Source organism: Passer domesticus, chromosome Z (genome assembly GCF_036417665.1).
Source record: "Passer domesticus isolate bPasDom1 chromosome Z, bPasDom1.hap1, whole genome shotgun sequence".
In the NCBI taxonomy this organism is placed as follows: domain Eukaryota; kingdom Metazoa; phylum Chordata; class Aves; order Passeriformes; family Passeridae; genus Passer; species Passer domesticus.
In genome coordinates, this window is record NC_087512.1 from 18,636,737 (window position 1) to 18,644,629 (window position 7,893).

Here is a 7,893-nt window from a genome sequence, read left to right on the forward strand (position 1 = left end):
GAAAATTAGCCATTCTTTCTTTTGCTTTAAGCCCACATCAGTGTTGAGTTTGGGGGTTGTAATCTGTATGCTTGCACAGGGGAGGGATAGTGCTGTAGAAGTTATTTAATCTTGCAGTGCTGACAGATTCCTCGTAGTTTCAACATCCACAACAAGGGATTTGAACAGTTACTAAATTTAAAGGCATGATTTTGAGTTTAAAGAAATGATTGTATCTTGGTCACTTTAGCTCTTTGAGAGGATACAATACGCAAATGGTAATAATCAAGGCAATCTTAAGACACTTATTTGCACTTGCTAACAGCACACTTTCTCCTACACTTAATTTCTGCTGTTACACTCCCTAAAGATTTATTCCTCTACCTTTTTCAGACTCTTTCCAAGGGATCCTCTTACCACCCTTAACTTACTGCTTTCTCTCTTTTGCCACTCCAGCCTTCTAAAAAACATCAGCTCTGATTCTTCACCCTGAAGTCCTTCTTACCCACAATACTGCTTCTGGCTCTTTGGCCCACCTAAGCATGCTCTCATCCTTCCAAGCTCCTCTGGTAATGCTTAGCAAATGGATTTCTGCTCCTCATGTTCTTTTTATTTTCTGTCTCTCCTATACACTGTCAAAACTGCTTTTCCAGCCCTCCTTTACTAAGCACTACTTACAAAGAGTTCACACCAGTATTTTTACTTCTTTTCATGTGACATGCAGTTCCTCTCCAAACTCTCTTTATAGATACCCTTTTACACACTTCTTTTCTACTGCCTCCTCTTATTTTTATACAGCTCTAGGCTTTCTGCTTTCTCCCTACTGATACCCTTCCAGTTAAAATCTACCCTGGTGCACATGAGCTTCCTGCAACAGCTAAATAATTCTAAACAAAACACAGGCCCCAGAGATTTCATACACAGCTATAGGCATCCACCCAGTCCTCTGCCACTCCAGCAATTAAGATATGCTATTACCTTATTCTATTCTATTCTTTGTCAAGTGAACATCCTGTGTTCATCTGACAAACAGACAAACCTAGGCATTAAACATGATCCCCCTCACTTGTTCTGCATTTTGCATCTCTCTTAAGAATTCAAAGCACACTTCAGATCTAGCCACAAAAATGCAGATAAAAATTATAATTCCTAACGCCTGAATTGAAAATTGAAATATTCAAATCCCAGTCAGTGGTTTTAGCCAGACTCTTCCATAAGACCACAGTATAGACATCCCTTCCTTCCACAGGCCATGGTTTGTGAGACAGATTAAGTAGACATCAAATGCACATCCCTTCCTTAAAACCTGTTAATATTTGTACTCTATGAGTCAGCCTGATAAATGTTGACAACAAAGATCACCAGTTTGGTTTTTTCTGCACTACTGCTGTAAAGAAAGAACCCAGACTTTATAGCATTCCATGAAGACAAATAATTCTTCCAAAAATGTATCACGCACAAGTTTGGGTTGATTTGAGGCTTGTGGAGCTGATACTCGCTTGACTCATTAGGGTCAATTAGAAGCTGGGTCTGCAAAGACAGCTTATTTTAAATTACCTATTGAAAACAATTGAGTTCATGACTGGCAAGCTTATGACCAGCAAACTGGCTAGTCCACAAATAGATGCAGCTATGACACATGTGAAAGCTGGAGCTGGAGCCAGTAGTTTAAAGGACAACTGTAAGCAGAAAAGCAAAATGAAGAAGAATTAACCAGGTTAATCTATCTTTTATCTATGCCTACAGAACATTCTATTGTTCTGCAAGCTGAAGTACTACAACAGAAGGGCAGCAAAAGGAAACAAGTGGGTCAGAATTTAATAATCCAGGTTTCCTGTTGCTGGTCATAAACTGTGAAGCAACACCTAACTCTATGCAAGTTATTTTTCCCCAGTCTCATTCTCGGCTACACTCCACATGATTTTTAGATGGTAATCTTAAGAGGACTGGACCTCCATTAATCCTCACTGACTTAGACCTATGAGCGTCTGTTTTCACTGTCCTCCGGTTCACTGTCCTCCGGTTCTCCCAACCTGGTTTCAAAGTCTAAAAAGCATGAAGGAGTGAAGACAAGGATATGGCAGATTTAGAAGCCTCACTGAAACCTGTGATGTTAGCACTGGATAGCAAAACTCTATTAGTTGTCTTCCACTGTGAATTTAACAACAGTTTATGGCTCAGTTATGCATGTGTGTAACAAAGCTTTAAGATGAGACAGGTGATTCAGAGTTACAGCCCAGGCCATGCAAGAGAATTAGCAAACAGGTTTGCCCCGGCAGGAACAAAACTGTATTCAGTTAGTCAATCATCCCAACCATCCCATAAGCACGGACTGTGCTCAGCTGGTATTCATCAGAGAACCTCCCACAGCGGGCAGGAGAAAGGCTGAGAGGATCACTACTCCCACACCTTCCACCATGCCATCGTGGTGCTGCTGTACAAACAGCAGCTGGACAACTGAGAGCTATCTATACTTAATTTCTTATTAGAAGTCACTATTTCTAAAAAGCACCTCACACTTATGGTTTCAATACCAGAATCTGTTAATCAAAGTATTTAGTTCAAACACAGAAATTATTTTTTAAAAGTGCCACTTGGAGTAATGTGGTCTTCTCTTAAATTCTGAGCAGGATGAATACAATTCAACGCATAATACTCAAGTAAGGTGCAGGCTGTGCACATGTGAGAAATAAGCACACTCCACACTGAAAGATGGGAACTCCAACACAGGACAGCACAGTTCCTGAGTTCCTGGAGTGAATCCTCAATCAGAAGGGACCGAAGGATGCTGTACTGGTCACGAAACTAGCAGCATACATTAAGAGCTCCCTAAAACAGGGACAGCAGGCCTTATAGACACCTCAGCTTGCCCATGCTCTCCTATAACTGCATTGGTTAAAGGCGATAAAAACTGGATAAGCAACCTAAGTTAGCCAGTTTTTGAGGAAAAAAAGACTTGAATATACAAGCAGAACCTCTGCTGAGCTTTCCTGTAGCTCTGACTGAATGAACAGGTACACAGTCACGCCAAATGATAAATCTAAGTAAAATTTCAAAAACCCAGCATGTTAAACTAGATTTGTTTTTGACAAAGCTTGTATAATTTATATATTTGTGGGCACTGCAGACAAATACTTACAGAAACGAAACACTATCACCTTAGGCTAACCTACATTTTAAACACTATTTTTGTTTGAGCTCTCCCTCAGGCCGGCGAAAACCGATGTAAACATTTCCCCGCTTCACGGACCGCCCGAAAAGCTTCCATGCTGCTCCTGTACCTCCGCCCCCGCTCTGACGACCTGCCCGTGCTCCCACGAACACGGCGCGGCCGGTCAGTGCCCTGCGGCCGGTCAGTGCCCTACCGCCGGTCAGTGCCTGCGGCCGGTCAGTGCCCTGCCGCCGGTCAGTGCCTGCGGCCGGTCAGTGCCTGCGGCCGGTCAGTGCCCTGACGCCGGTCAGTGCCTGCGGCCGGTCAGTGCCTGCGGCCGGTCAGTGCCCTGACGCCGGTCAGTGCCTGCGGCCGGCGCGGCTCCTGCCCGGCCCCTCCGCCCCGCAGGTCGCGTCCCCGAGCGGGGCGGGCGGCGGCGGGCACGGAGCAGGGCACGGAGCAGGAAACGGAGCGGGACACGGAGCGGGAGCCGGCGGCGCCGCCTCCCCGCGCTCCGGAGCCGCCCCGCTCCCCGAGACCCCCACGGGCCGCTCCCGCCGAGCTGCCCCGCCTGACGCGGCTCCAGTACCTGCGGCTCGGCCCCGCCGGCGCCGCGCTCCCGCCGCGGCCACAGGAAGCACGGCGGCGGCTCCGGGCCTGCCGGGGCTCCGGGCGTGCCGGGCCGCGTAGTTCCTGGAGCGGCTGCGCCGAGGAAGCCGCCCAGGCGCTGCGGAGGGCAGGACTACGATTCCCAGGAAGCGGCGGGGCGGTGTACCCGAGCTGCCGGGCGAGGGCCTTACCGTACGGATAGGCGTGAGCCGAGTGCCGGGAAGATTTGCACTTGGTGGTGCTGGCTGATGCCACTAATAATAACAAAAACCCAACAAAACACACCAAAACCAAAACACTAAAAAAACCCCCACACATTCAGTTGCTTGCACGCTTCTGCGGTCAGTAGAGTGACAAAATCCACAAGTGACCCTTGCCAAGATAAACCGTGCTGTCTTCGCGTGACTGGCTACGGAGTGATGTATCCAGGGCGTCCTGGCCTGCTCAGCGAGGTGTTTCACACCGAGCAGAGCACTCTAAGCAGACTAAACAATAGGGACAGTATGCCCAGCAATACATTTTAGAAATTCACTATTTTTAATCCCGGGTTGGTTTGTTTTGTTTTCTTTTTTGGAGGGTTTTTTTGGTTGGTTGGTTTGGTTTGGTTGTTCCTGAGTTTTTTGTTTGTTTGTTTGTTTCTTTCTTTGTTTTAATTTGGTACTACTTAAGTTGAGAAAATCCTTTTCATAGCTGAAAACATGGTTATTATCACAATCTAGGGGTACTTATAGTTCATGCTTGGAAAAACTGCTGAATTGCAAGGAAAACAGCAGAGAGAGCTTCCCCACATGACAATATTACAAAACAGGCTAGACACAAATCACCCCCTGTACTTCCTGCTCAAGTAAAGTCTAAAACATAATGTACGCCTAGCAGCAGGACTGCTCTGCAAGAAAATTGCTGTGTAATTGAATTTCAGACTGCTGACGGAAATGAGACAGCAGAGACATAACACTACGAATCATCCTGAAACCCAGCTGCACACAAACTCCTTGGGGCCAAAACTCTTACTTCTGTACCCAGGAAATTCATCTTCATCCTTAGCATCTGAGGCACTCTTAGAATCCAAGTGTACATTGTGGGCTTTGGCCATTTGAAGATTTTGGTCGATAAGTCAAGCAGTCTGCCCAGCTGCTATCACAGGAACTTGAAATGCAATGCTAACACCTTGTGCTGGTACTATGAAAGTAAATTAAACTGAAACTCACAAAACTAGAAGTGTGCCAATAATTGGTTTTTTCACCTTGCAAGTTTCTAGTCTTGCTCTTGCAGGCCTGTCTTCTGTGTCCTATGCTGTGAAAGATTTGTATAAGTTAATACTATAGCAGCTAGATGATCTGTATTTCATTGCATTCTTGGTCACCTACTAGAGTTCTTGAGTTATGCTTAGGAAAAGTGTTTTATTGTAAGAACTATAAGCCTAGCAGAAGTAGATTCATCCTGCTCCCTGTCCTGCAGTGTTTGTGTTCTGGCTTTCTCTTCTGATTACACATTACCTCCTGGGCAGAGTGTCTACATGCTTGGACAGGGCCTAGAAAAATGGGAGCCTAAACTAATTTTGAAGTTCTTGGCAAATCTGTAAGACAAAGGGAGTATTAAATGCAGTTCTAAGAAATTTCCATCTTATGCTATGTTGAATCTTCCTTTTTCCTGCCTCAAGAATACTTTACTCTGCACTTGCCATTATAATTGTAATATGCATAAATTCATAAAATTGAGGCATTATGGAACATTATAATAGATTAATAACCTTCCCCATTGATGAAACATGGTCACATAGCTAACAAACTTGGATGGGTGTTGCATTTTCTTAGAGAAAACTTCAGGTTTATTTCTGAAAGACACTGATAATACATCAGGATAGCATTTACGTTATAGAAACTGTTACACAAAAAGAAAGAATAAAAATGGGGTTTATGCATATATTTGCCTCTTTCCCCTGTTCTTGGTGCTATGCTCACCCTTCCACAGCTGCTCTGGACTGTGAGATTGCTGGTTTCATTCTTGGGCAGTGGTTAGAGGAAAGGACATTAGAGCAGGTTATCAGCATCTGGAGCCCATCTCTGAGAAGAATATGATGTTTACTTTGCTGGTTTCTTCTTCCTCACTTTAAGGAGTTGCACTCACACTTGGGGTAAATTCTTACAAGTATTTGTAAAATACTTCTGTATGTTTTTCTGGTTAGCTGCAACTCCATATTGTGTTTGAATGTAATACGTAAGATGCTGTTTACATATGTTGGATAATACTTTGTTTTGGTTTTGTTCAAGCACATGACTGTGCTTGAGTAGGGCTGGTTGGGTAAAATTACCTCAAGGGTAGTCTGCAAACATCTTGTGCAACTTGTACGCTGCTACCATGGTTTACATTGAATTGTTAGCAGCTGTTGGGGGGAAAAAAATATTTAGCTTTCCAAAGAATCCTCTGAGTTGAAGAAATTAAGTTACCATTATCATGTAATTTCTTCCCATTCACAAAATGTCATCGTTTGGCTTCTCCTAATGTCGTGGAAAGTAATCTGGAGGCAGTAGAGAGAGTCCTACAAAGAGACAAAGGCATAAGGAAAGAAAATAACTCTCCAAGTTTATCTACTAGTTAGAGGCTGTGACATCTGACTATAGTTAAAATTAACTGAGATCACCCACCTGGGATTACAGATCTGCTACTATGACTGCATTCATAGTAGCTCCCCATGTCCACTATTAAAAGTATTAACTTAAACTGTATGGAGTGCTGAATATACAGTTACACTGGCAAAGCTGAGGGAATGGGTCCTGTTCCTGGAAAGTAGAAGGAACAATTTGAAAGCTTTCAGTTTGGCTTAGATGTGTCAGAGCAGCACATCTGCCACTAACCATAAATTTCTCAGGAGAACAGGCACACTGCTCTCTTTCTTTCTGGCCATCCAAAACAGAGTTCGAGTGCAATGGCAAACAGAAGCCATTTTGGCTCTTAAAGCTGCTTACTCTGCTTCCTTGTTTAGGCAAAAAGTAAAATGTTACCACAGTGGGTGATATTTTACTCATGAGCCTCCCTGCTAGTTTCAGATGCTGCTTTGGGAACTTGTGAACAGCTTAACCACTTCCCACAGAGATGCTCCCACTGCAGATTCTTCATCCTTGGACATTTTGTGTCTGACTGAACACTTACTGAAAGCTGGTAATTCCCAGCACTATGCACATAATACACACACACACACACACACATATAAAATCTAGAGGTGCAGATTTATCCTCACTGTGAGACAGGGAAGCTGGTTATGTCTCTTATCCACTTTGCACTCTAACCTGTCTTGATGCTCCTGAAGAATGAACAGCTGCAAAGGGCAGGGCTTAACAGATGATGGCTAATGCAAGAATAACAAAAGCATTAGTTCAAAGACCACTTTCCAAAATTTCCCAGCTGCTGCAGGAATTTGCCTTGCTGCTCAAAGCAGATGTTCACTACAGAAATACAGATCTGGTGTCACCTCTCTCTGCAACAGAAGGCATTAAAGTTCTTGAACAGACACACCTTTTTCAAATTGCTTTTCTGACAAGGAAAATCTGTTGAACATGGTGGAGCAGGTTTTAATGTATTTTACCATGTTTATGAAATTACATAGGGCATTCCTTAATGTTTTTACGAATAAGCATTGCTCTGTTATCTCACAGCATGAAAAAGGTACAGAGAAGACAGACACTGCACCGGTAGCTTGGAAAGCCAAGCTGCAGCGCCAGCTACTTGCTACTGATTTTAGCAGATGAACTGAACTGACAGGAGTGCAATCCATGTTCTCCTCCACTCCAGCATCACATCCTGAGCCTGGAATTCAGCTGCCTTTCTTATCTCTGACAAATCCGGTATAACAAAAAAAAAAAAAAAAACAAACCAAAAAAACAAACAGTGAGAAAGAGGTATTCTTCTAAAGTTTGAGTTGTCCAGGGGGAGTTAATTTTGCTTTTCCTGTTTTACACAATTTTTTTTTAAAATAATCCAGCAGAAGCACACGCTGGCTATTACGCTAATGCTTGGGAAAGGTGCGGCAGTGAAACGGTGGCTGCGGTGGCTGCGCCCGCCGCGCCGTTCCCGCCGCCTCGCCGTTCCCGCCGCCGCGGCCGCACGTGAGGGGCCGGGGCGCGCCCGCGGGGCTCGCCCGCGCCGCGCGCCCATTG

The 7,893-nt window shown here is 44.5% G+C and overlaps 1 protein-coding gene across 7 annotated transcripts in view; it reads right to left on the bottom strand.

Annotated features, from left to right (window-relative positions):
* The window catches only part of SLC38A9 (solute carrier family 38 member 9), a 48,461-nt gene extending 41,268 nt beyond the window's left edge, over positions 1 to 7,193 (bottom strand). For 2 of the 7 annotated variants that reach the window (XM_064402781.1, XM_064402775.1), the window contains exon 1: positions 3,720 to 3,856. The gene's annotated coding sequence lies outside the window, so the exon portion shown is untranslated. Of the gene's footprint in view, positions 1 to 3,118; positions 3,280 to 3,719; positions 3,857 to 3,930; positions 4,067 to 6,186; positions 6,279 to 6,384; positions 6,520 to 6,977 lie in introns of those variants that run through there. The other 5 variants (XM_064402782.1, XM_064402777.1, XM_064402776.1 and 2 more) reach the window with 5 other exon arrangements.
* Positions 7,194 to 7,893: the final 700 nt, after the last annotated feature.